Raw genomic sequence first — 12,146 nt, 5'->3', positions numbered from 1 at the left:
TAAGATGACGGACATCGAGGACAGAAGCAGGAGAAACAATGTTCGACTGGTAGGCCTACCGGAAAGAGTGGAGGGTTCTGATGCAGCTGGTTTCCTAAGAGCTAACCTCTCCAAATGGATCCCATCATTGAAGGGCCGAGATATTGAGATTGGAAGACAACTCTGGGCGCCCACAAACTCTCATGTTTCGTCTCCTGAGGTGGAAGGATAGGTCAGCGATCCTAAATGCGGCAGGCGCACCCGGTGAAATTCTCACAGGACAAAGTCACTTTACTCTTTTTTTCCCCTGACTTTAGTCCGATTACAACGGCGAAGAGAAAGAGCTTCAATCCTATCATGAAGAAAATGACAGCGCTGGGTCTACAGCCTTTTCTCATCTATCCAGCAACGATCAAGCTACAACACAAGGGTGAAGTGCTAATGTTCGACTCTCCCCTAAAAGCGGAGGATTTCGTCACTGCTTTGCCACAGACAAAGACTTATGCAGCAGCCTTACGGAGCAATGGGAACACAGAATCGACATCCTCTAACTCTGGGGCTCAGCAAAAGAACCCCGAAGACCGGGATGCCGGCGATCTAAATAGCCCAGGAGAAGACAGCAGTAATAAAGGAGACATGGATACTTATTAATCTCTCACTTTAATGAACCTATGCGCAATAACCCGTTGACTGGTAAGACCGATTATATTATCAGGGTTTTGGAGAGTATGTTTAATAATTGATAACTAAGTTTGGCTCAGTGGGCCTTCGTGGGGTTATGGCTTGCATTGAAGTTGACCGGTCACGCTTCAATATTTGTTTTGTTTTTTGGCAGACCTACATGTTTACATGTGTATTACTGTGCGGTCTGCTCTGTTTGTTGTATATAGTTACTATTATAACTGTTATTATTATTATTGTTTCTTGTTTCTTACATGTTTGATTACACCCCTGGCAACAGACACTAATGCCTTTATTTCATCTATATACTGTGAAAAGGAAATTTTTTTCAAATGAACTGTCACTTGGAACACCTGTCAATATGCCTGTGTTACTTAATGAAACTATTTTTATTTCCTTGCCAACTACGTACATTTCAAGCTTTATACAATGCAGACCTTAAATATCTTATCACTAAATGTGAATGTCCTAAATTCGGCTGTCAAGCGTACCCATGTACTTGAATATCTACATAGCAATGCGGTATCATGTGCCCTTATACAGGAGACACATTTAAAACAGTGGGATGTGACACGCTTTCAAAACAAACATTACAAATTGGCTGCTTCCTCCTGCGCCCTTAATAAAACTAAAGGGGTACTTATATTAGTCAACAGAAAACTCAATTTAACTATTGAACACATTGGGAATGACAACGAGGGTAGATTTGTTTTTATCCGTTGTAATATACACAATGACAGATTAGAACTGGTTTCCATTTATTGCCCAAACGAGACTGATAAAAATTTTTTTGCAAATATTTCCAATATCCTACTTGAACAGATTGACTGCCCTTTAGTGGTGGGAGGTGCCTTTAATGCTGTCTTAAATCCCACGCTAGACAAATCTCTCCCGGATACAATGGCAAATTCATCTTCCAAACTGTTGAATAGATTCATTAGCAGGGGTCTTCAACGTTTTTTGGGTCGGGGACCGCTTAGATTAGAGAGGCGTGGAGCAGGGACCCCCTAATACTAAATGTGTAAAACAAAGATATTTAAGTAAGCAGTAAGGTACGAGAGTCTGCCTTTTCGTATTAGGCACAACGCAAAGTGGAGTAAAGTACAACTGATGACCAATCAGAATCAAGGAATCAAATAGAAACAAACCATATTGTCACACAGCCATACTATATTAAAATGCATAATTTTTTAGTTTAAGAAGATTTAGTTTTTATATTAATATAATAATAATAATAATTTAATATTATTTTAAGGTATTTGCAGCAGACATGGGGACTTGTGACTTGGTGACTTGGACTCGAGTCGACTCGAGTCGCTATTTTTGTGACTTGTGACTTGACAAAAAATAAAATACTTGAGACTTGACTCGGACTTGGAAGTTAAAGACTCGGGACTTGACTTGACTTGAGACATGATGACTTGAAAGACTTGAGTGTTAATCACATCATGTTTTCAGTTTGAATATAAAATATATAAATTATTTAAAAAAATAAAGTCGACCGAGCTGGAGCGCAGGCTGAGAATGGTGTTGTCATGACTGAATCACGACACTATCATCAGTCATGCCCTCTCATACCTTACTCACACCACGCCCACTTAGATCAGATATCAACATGTCAGCCGGATGGGTACCGAGGGTCATCGCTTTCGGCTTCAACAAGATGGCAAAAGACGAACAGTGCGTAGCAAGACATGCAACATTAAAATTACGGGCAGCCAGACGACAACCTCCAATTTCGTTCGTCATTTAAAGAGCCATTATGCCCAGTAAGTGCTTGTCAATTTGTTAATATCTGGTTAGTTGGTAGTTAGCTAATGTAATAATAGCTAATGTAGCCCTCATCATACCGTGTTGGGGACAAATGTGGGCAAAATAATTTTGATTTATTTTTTAAAATACTTTTTATTTTTTAATACTTCTTTTTCAAGTTTGCCACCTGAACACACATACAGAGAAAAATTACTTGATTCTACAATGTTAGGGGCGGTTCACATGTCGTGTCTTTTGCATGCTCAAGTTCGTTATTTCAAATTTAGGCACACAAAAAAAAAGAGGTGCGACGCGCTCGTTTTTTCTGGGTGCATGTTTGAGAGAGAGAGAGAGAGAGAGAGAGAGAGAGAGAGAGAGAGAGAGAGAGAGTGTCTGTGTGCGAGAGAGAGAGAGAGAGAGAGAGGGGAGAAATGTAACAAAGTTTAATGTTGTACGTGAACTGTGTTTGAGAGAAAGGGAGGTGTTCAGAGAGGGGTCTGTTGGATGTTAAGCTGTTATTTGTTTTACAGTATGGACTCAATGTGGAAAATTTAAAACACGGTTGGCAGAAGTGAAAAATAAATAATTTATGAAGTTACACTTTTGTTTGATTCCATTATGTATTTTATTGAACATGAGTATTTACAATGCAAATCCAAATTATTGTAATTTACTGATAGTTACTTACTGTATATCTTGTCACTTTATTAAGATCAGATTCTGCAGGTAAAATTACAATAATAAGGTGACTTGACTTGGACTTGACTTGACCTACTACAGGACTTGACTTGACTTGACTTGACATAGCCTGTGACTCAACTTGACTTGACTTGCCCAAGAAAAAAAATACTTGGGACTTACTTGAGACTTGAAGGTTCAGACTTGAGACTTACTTGAGACTTGCACATGTGTGACTTGGTCCCATCTCTGATTTGCAGTGTAATATATTTTCATTTTAATGTGAATTGGACAAGGGCTTTCAGTTTATAAAGAAGACTGATCATGGTGAATGGCACAAAGACTGTCTATTCTGGTGGAGATAGAGGTTGTGCTACTTTATAATTCTGAGGTCTCAATTCTCGTGTATCATCATTGTCAAGAGTTTAAGTAAAGCAGGTTTATTTTCTGTATAGCTTCATATCAGAGTCAGGAGAACAACATGCAACGAGTCCGAGCGCATCTCTTTAGGGAAACTTTTTGAGAGGCGGATTTCAACATGCCTATGAATCTTGCACAAAGCACCACCTTGCACGGCGCGCGTTTCATTAATTTTTAAATGCGAGCGATAGTTTTGTCACAGTTTAAAATGCATACGCGGTGTGGTGTCATTTACCTGTTGAATTAGCGCTTTAAATCTGAACCGCGTGAAACAGCCGTACGTCCAAGTTCAGTAATATAGATGAGACAACATGTCACACTGATTGTAAAATGACATTCTGAAAGAAAGACACACATAAGATTTACCTGTTTTATGATGACTTCTCTGTCGCTAATGCTGCTTCCTGAGTGGACATTTATAATCTTTAGATATTTTATTTTGGTCCGCTGGCTAAACTGAACGCGCGCCTTCAAACCTATGCGGCCATGCACGTGCACAACTTAAAGGGGACATGTAACGTTTTGTAAATATATTTTACGTTTTAAGCAAAAAATAGCTTGTTGTTGAACATCATTTGGCGGACCCCCTGCAGTTCCGTCACAGACCCCCTGGGGGCCGCGGACCCCCGGTTGAAGACCCATGTGTTAAGCCTTTGAAACACGTGCAAAATGATAAAGTTTCTCTATGTCAATCCGCAAACCAAATTAATCACATGCGAGCCAAACCGTGGGTCGTGCCCACGGATCAACTGCAAGCGCAATCCTTTTTATTTTCCACACGCAGTCCACACAAACACTTCAAAATGTGCACATTTAATACAGACATTATAGCCTACATGTAATATAGAGTGACCCGCTCATTTTAAGATGCTCAAGATAAAATTCAAGCTATGCCACTGTTATAGCCAAATTCCCCAATACATCTATTTATGAGACGTATCAGTAATGCTAATGGTCACATTTCTAATAAGAAAAAACATAATATGAAACCAAGGCCAAATTATGACAAACAATAAAGATTAATTTATTACATTAGTAATCGTTATGGAGTGAAACTGACTTTAAAGAGATGACTTTCATCTGGCAAATTTTTTTTTTATTGGCAGGGCCCATTTCAAAGTCTTTATAGCCAAACGTGACTACTTGTGGAGCTTGACTACTGTACTGTCTGCCATGTTTGGCCAGTTTGAATTGTGCAGCATTAAAGGTACAGATGCTGATTAGTGGTGCAGACGTCACAATAATATTTGTCGAGTCTTTAAGTCAAGTCAAGTCTCAAGTAGCTTGTTCTCAAGTCAAAGTCAAGTCATTTTCATACTTTAATCAAGCAAGTCACAAGTCTTGAAAATTGTGACTCGAGTCCCCCACCTCTGATATTGATAAATGTATAAATTAATATCTAGTTTGTGTATTCTAATATCTTACCTTTTGGCTAGACAAAGTGATAAGGAAAGAGCATTATGTAGTCAATTTCACAGCAACTGCATAAGCACTGGATACCTGAGGTAATTTTATGTTATAGACCTCAGAAATGAGCTTCTCCACTGTGTCATCTTTCATTTCAAGTGCATGTGTGTCACCGGTCGGGGTGGTCCACTAACGCCCCCCCCCCTGAGTTCCTCCTCAAGGAGGTCCCCAAAGATACCCCAATGACCAAACACACGAGAGAAAATAAGTAGAATTAAAACAAACTTTATTTAAATTAATTAAAATATTCTTGGGAAGGGGTGGAAAGGGAAATCTAAAATAACGTCTCCTGTTTCTCTTCTTCTCTTGCAGGAAGAAAGGGGCCAGGCACCAAGGGCAAGCGCGCCCACAGGGGGAAAGGGGGAAGCGGAGCTCCTTTGTTCCCACAGCCGGTAAGTATATCCTCCTGAGGGCCTTTTGTCCTCCTCCGTGTGGTATTGTTGACACGTGGCGCCCTCCTCTTCTCCTGGAGGCAGGAACGCAAACACACAATAAGTGGATGGAAAGATGAGAGCAGCTAACTGAAACCTGATGAGGGTGATATTCCTTGAGTCGAGATTTGAAATGACTTGTCTCTCCACTCCTCTCTACAGGGTGCTTGGATGACGTCTACTTCCCCGGAGACTGGAGGTGAACACCACACGCTGCAGCAGAACTCCTGGGAATGCAAGTGAAAGGTAAAGTAAGTATCAATACTAGTTCCAACTTGGAAGTAACTTGCTCCTTCTGTCTCCTCTCTCCACAGGCTTCCTGGACAACTCTCCTCCATCCGTGGACCCAAGGTCCTCACAGCTCGTTGTGCAGAGCTCCTATAGTCACAGCAAAGAACAAGGTAAGTATAACTTTTAACTTGGTTCAAGTGACACTCTGTATCTCGCTGGAACGTGCTGTTCTGGGCTTTACAGGACATTCAGGGTAAGTATAGCTTTAGCTCGGTTCAGATAACTCTCAGTGTCTCACTGGGCGTGCTGTTCTGGGCTTTACAGGACTTTCAGGGTAAGTATAGCTTTAGCTCGGTTCAGATAACTCTCAGTGTCTCACTGGGCGTGCTGTTCTGGGCTTTACAGGACTTTCAGGGTAAGTATAGCTTTAGCTCGGTTCAGACAACTCTCAGTGTCTCACTGGGCGTGCTGTTCTGGGCTTTACAGGACTTTCAGGGTGAGTATGACTTTTAACTTTATTACGGGCAGCGGATGACCTTAATCCCTATGTCTGGGTTCTTCAACTTCACAGCCAGATATTGCGCTCATTCGATTTTCTCCTTACTTGGACACAAGGGCTGAAGTGGTAGATGGGTGGATACAAGACAGTGGTCACTGCCACAGCAATCCACGTAGCACCCTCAAAGATTGGCTTGACCTAGGTGAGAGTACAGACAACAGGAGACATGGCACAGCACTGCAAGACTTCAGGTGCACACACGTCAAAAAGCACACTCACCCACTGCAATACACACACACTTTAGTGACTGGTAAGGCCAGTACTCCACACTAGAGCCCGACCGATATATCGGCCGGCCGATATTATGCATTTTCCAAACTATCGGTATCGGCATTCATAATGGCCGATATATGAATATTTAAAAAAAAAAACGGACGAAACGAAACAGCCTTCAACCATGCTTCCACCATATCATGAGTTTTGCCATTGAATAGATTATCCACAAGAGGGCACTCTACAACCTCCCTGTTGGAACATCACGTGTATAACGCGTCACACATCCTGCTGATCCAGCCAGAGTCGGCAGAGAGAACAACGATTTAGTTGATGGTGAGTTGGTCACGAGACATACATTGCTTGAATAACAATTAAAAGAACATCCCAATAAGTTCTCTTAACTCGAATAAGCATGACAAAATTTGTGACTATCATGTCCAGTTTTGCTGCTGTTAAATAAGCCGAGAGTGAAGCAGAATTACCTAGTGGTAATGTTACATTGTTGCAGTGCAGTTGATTCTCCATTTAACTTTTGACAATGTGACTGAAGTATTTCTTTAATAACGTGACAGTAAAAAGCATATCATCGCTCATTAGCCTGTTATATTGAAAATGAATGTTAACACTCTGGGGTCGGCTGCGGCGCGGGCGCCGCAAACTCTTTATTTTTCGATCACTCCCCAAACAGACTTAGATAACTCTGCTGATTTTTGACATACAGATATGATTTATACATCATTTAAAACGTTAAATTGTCTAGTTTTTTTCTGTCCACTCCCAATAAAAACAGCATGTTGTGCTTTTCGCAAAATTAGGAAAATAAACATGATGCGCGTTTTGTTCTCTCTCCCTCAGTGAAGTCCTTTCAGAAACAAGTCAGAAAAATGAACTGTAACTTAACGAATATTTGTCATATAAACAAAAGATAAATGTCTACATAATGCTTGGAATGTCTGCTTTTGGAAGATGTAAGTGAAATCGAAAACAAATATTGTAATTCGTTGTTAACTGTATTAGAAGAGAGAGATGTACCGTCTTTCTTCTGTTGCTTCATTATCTATAATGAGCCACGCCCCGCTCCATTGAAGAAAAGAGCAGAGATCATCCATATTCATTAGTCAACCCCACAGTCAATGGACATTCCATTCCGTCTCTGCAGCCAGCCATTCACTGCTGTGTTGAGTTTTAATCCGAGTGCTGGAAACATGACATCTACTTGTTTACTCGTGACTGTAACTAAAGTTATCTCCAGACGCGAGTGTGACTCGATCGACGTCCAAACGCACACACAAACACACAATACCTCATATTTGAAGCGCTTTGTGGTATCATTATAAAAGATGCGATTGCACACATCACATACTTGTTTACTCGCGCCTAAATCTCCAGACAGACGCGAGTGTGTGTGCTTCGTCAGTGTGACGGGATCGATGTCCGACATATAAATCCTTATTTACTTGCGGATGTGTGTCAGTTTCTCCAGACGCGAGTGTTTTCTTTGTCTTCCGTCAAACAGCTGAGGCGACGGGAACGCACATACACAAACACGCGAGTCAGGAAACTCGACGCGCTTTTTGGTATTCTTATAAAATACGCGATTGCAAACAGTACAATCCTTATTTAGTTGCGTCATAACTCCGCACAGCAAGTTTATTAAACACAGGATCACTCGCATGTGCACACATTCACTGCTTTCATGATCAACACGTGAGGTAATGGCGGCGGCTGTAAACAAACATTGATAAGTTTATCACGCGTGTCCCTGGTTGTGTTTCTACTATAATGATTACAAAAACACAAATAGGAGTCCAGACAACGATAGGCAGTTGTTCTTTTGAGCTTTTTACTGCACAAAAGTAAACCTCTCGCTGGCCAACCAAACACTAACCCTGTGTTGAAGTGTGTTCATTTTACGATGGCCAAACAGTATCTTTACCAGGATTAGGCTACCATGGATTTTAAAAGGTAACTTATACTTGTGAAATGAATAGAAAATATTTCAATAGAAATATATATATATATATATATATATATATATATATATATATATATATATATAATGTGTGTGTGTATTTACATTATATTGAAAAGTAAACCTTATCATGGTTTTACTACAGAGGTAGTTACATTCCTGTTGAACATCCCCACAAGGCTCATTATTCAATTCTTTTGTCTCTCAGCTGTCAATCACTGATTATTCAGGAGCTTTCCCGCCTCCACGCATACAGCCTCTCTCAAGCAAAAGTGTCTTAGAAATTGTAAATCAATATCTTGCTTTATGTGATTGAGTAGGCCATATGATTTTCACATCATTTTGAAGAAAAAACTCTAGACTACTAGATCCAGTTTGGAAAGTCTTGGGAAACATGTTAAGAATGAGTTTTGTGGAGTTATATCAGTGACTTAAAAATTTTGCTTTTCAAAAACCACGCATAAACATTTTTCTCTCAAAAATACAAACATGTACATACATGTTGATTATATGATATTGTAGCCCAGTTTGTGATGAACACAGTGTTATGAGACTTTTGCCATTAATATGTTTTTAAGCAACTGAAAAAAGCACAAATGTCAGTGCATGTCAAAACTTCCCCAGGGCCCTAAAAACCCCTTAGACCCCAGAGGGTTAATAGCGAATCCCACTATCAGTGGAAGACCGCTAACGTTAACAAGCTTGGAAACCACAACGTACTTATTCTGTCTAAATAATGTATGATTGTATTTATAACTAGCGTATCTGTTGTTACAGTCCATGCATTGTAAAATGAATGTTAGACTTGCGGGGAGTGAACATTTAGACATAGAGAAAAAGTATCAAACGTAGCTTGTGCATAAAAGTAAGCTTTTCTTTTACACGTGTGTGAAATGCACTGACGCCAAGTGTGCGTTGCAGACTGTCATTCATCCGCAGCATTAACGAATCACATAATGGATTTAGATCGCTAAATAGTAGGTTTTAGAAGGCACGCAGCAACTGATGATTAAAAAAAGTGCAGGTAAAGGAATAAGAAAGCTGACATTGTAGTATACCGGAATTTAAAACGAGTTTGCGGGGTCGTCTTGTATTCGCGATCTTGAAAAAAAATCACGGGGGGAAAGAGAGAAATCACGACGGAATTAATCTGAAATGGTGTCTGCAAAGTGACCCATTAAGACAAAACCAGCTCTCCCTTCCAATATGCATTTAAAATTAGAGAGAGAGAGAGAGAGAGAGAGAGAGAGAGGTGAATGTGTGAGATGCAGAGAGAGAGAGAGAGAGAGAGAGAGAGAGAGAGAGAGAGAAAAATTATAATAAAATTATTTTCTGGTAAAAAACCAAAAATAAGTTTGGAAAATGGGGGGGGGGTCGTCTTATATTCGGGTATATAAGGTAATTATAAGGTAGCTTATAAGGCAATATTTTCTAATTATTATTATTATTATATTTCTAATTATTACACATGCACACAAACATTTATGAGTGACCTTTATCTTGTTTAATGATGATATAAATGATGATGATAGTAATAATGTATGATTTTGTAATTATTACAGTCAATAATAATAATAATAATAATAATGCTGGTAGTAGTAATAGTTGTGGCTGTAGCAGCAATCATTTTATTTGTATGTTTTATGTTATGTTGTTTTTTTTGTAGATCTCACCTGGCTTGTTTACTTTATATTTTGACAGATGGCAAGTGGTGGACGAAGTGAGATATGGGAGCATTTCACAAAAGGCCCATCAGGTACAGTCACATGCAACATCTGTACAGCCTCTGTGAGCCAGGGATCTGGGAGCCTCAAATTTAAAAATACATCCAACTTGTGGGCACACCTTAGATCAAAACACAAAGAGATCTACGAGAAGACGCAAAAACAAGCACAGCCTCAAGTTCCAACCACATCACTGACACAGCCAACCCTAAAACAAGTGCTAGAGAAAACCACAAAATGGACTCTAAATGATCCAAGAACCAAAGAAATGGACAAACTCCTGATGGAGATGATAGCCAGTGACATCCTGCCTTTTGCAGTTGTTGAGGGTGCAGGGTTTAAAAGGGTTATGGCCAAGGCAGAGCCCAGATACCCATTAAAGACAGACATTTTTCCGTACACAGAAGATGGATGAGGTTTACACAGGAGTTGTTAACAAAATAAAGAAACTGCTGTTAGTTGAAAATGCAGGAAACAGCATTTATTTTACCACCGACTGTTGGTCAGGGTCAAATGAGGCACTCATGAGCCTGACTGCTCATTTCATTGACAAGAATTGGAAAAAGGTCCAACTTGTCTTGAATGTGAAATCCTTGTCACAATCACACACAGGACAGTACATTGGAGAGACATTTCTGTCCATGCTTAAAGAATGGGAAATTGATGAGGAGCGGGTCATGCTTGTACTCAGGGACAGTGGGGCAAATATCGTGAAAGGCATGCGCCTTGTTGAGATGCCAGACCTGAACTGCAGTGCTCACATACTGCACCTAGTTATCAATGATGGCCTCAGTTCCCAGAGAGTGGTGGTGGACATTCTGGCAAAGCTGAAGAAAATTGCAACCCACTTCAACCACTCTGTTACGGCACAGCAACGCCTATCTAAAATTCAGGAGGAGATGGGTGTCCCACAGCATTCGATCATACAGGCAGTACAGACAAGATGGAACTCGACACTGCACATGTTGGTGAGGATGATTGAACAGAAAAGAGCCATCACTGCATATGCTAGCGACCATGGACATTTCACATGTCTTTCAGCAGAGGAATGGTCCATTGCGTCGAACCTGGCAGAGACCCTTGGACCACTGGAGGAGGTGACACTGGAATTCAGCAGAGGACTCATCCACATCCTGCATTATACCATGTTTAGCAGTGTTACAACATTTACTGGAGTCAGAGGGACCAACCACCAGGGGTATTCAAACCACAAGAAAATTCATGCTGGACAGTTTGCAAAAAAGATTTGCAAAAGTTAAAGACGCTAAAGAGGTGGTGCTTGCCTGTGTCCTGGACCCACGCTACAAAAAACGGCCTTTGGTACCAGAAATTCTGGTAAAAGTGAAAACCTGGCTTAAAGAGGCTATGGAGACCAGTCCACCAGATTCTGCCACGGAAACTCCATCTGAGGAGACCGAACCCAAAAGGCAGAGAACAGAGGTCCAAGTACCCAGTCTCTTAGACTCGCTGTATGACACTGTGCTCCTTCCATCCACCAGTGAGGCAGTGGAACCAGAGGGGATCATCGAAGAGCTAGAACGGTACTTAAAAGAGCCTGTCATTGACAGAAAGAGTGGAAATCCATATGATTGGTGGAAACACAACACCAACCGTTTCACCAGATTGTCAGCTTTGTCAAAGCAGTACCTCTCCTGTCCACCCTCCTCTGTGGCGAGCGAAAGAGTGTTCAGCACCATAGGGAATATTTATGAGGATAGGCGAAGCTCTTTGAAAGGAGAGAATGCAGAGAAGCTTTGCTTCTTATACTACAACCTGCCTCTGCTGGACTGGAGCTATTGAGGATTGACTGATTCAGTAAACTACCTCATATACTGTTAGCAATTTATATTTTGCTGTTGTTGTTCTCGTTACTTATCAGAAAGTTAAATTTATGAACCAAGTCTTTTAAACTGGTAACTTTGATTTGGTTGTTGTTGTTGTTTTTGTGTTTTTGTTCAAAGGCATTTACGTTTTATATCTTAAGTTTGTATTTTCTTATACATTTTATTTATCAGAACTTTAATATATTTTGATGT

The 12,146-nt window shown here is 40.4% G+C and overlaps 1 pseudogene; it reads left to right on the top strand.

Moving 5' to 3' along the window:
* The first annotated feature begins 10,087 nt into the window (after window positions 1-10,087).
* LOC135735435 (zinc finger BED domain-containing protein 4-like) lies at window positions 10,088-11,910 on the top strand (annotated as a pseudogene).
* The last annotated feature ends 236 nt before the right edge of the window (window positions 11,911-12,146 follow it).

This window comes from Paramisgurnus dabryanus, chromosome 4 (assembly GCF_030506205.2).
Source record: "Paramisgurnus dabryanus chromosome 4, PD_genome_1.1, whole genome shotgun sequence".
Classification (NCBI taxonomy): Eukaryota; Metazoa; Chordata; class Actinopteri; order Cypriniformes; family Cobitidae; genus Paramisgurnus; species Paramisgurnus dabryanus.
This window is presented reverse-complemented; position numbering and strand designations above follow the sequence as displayed.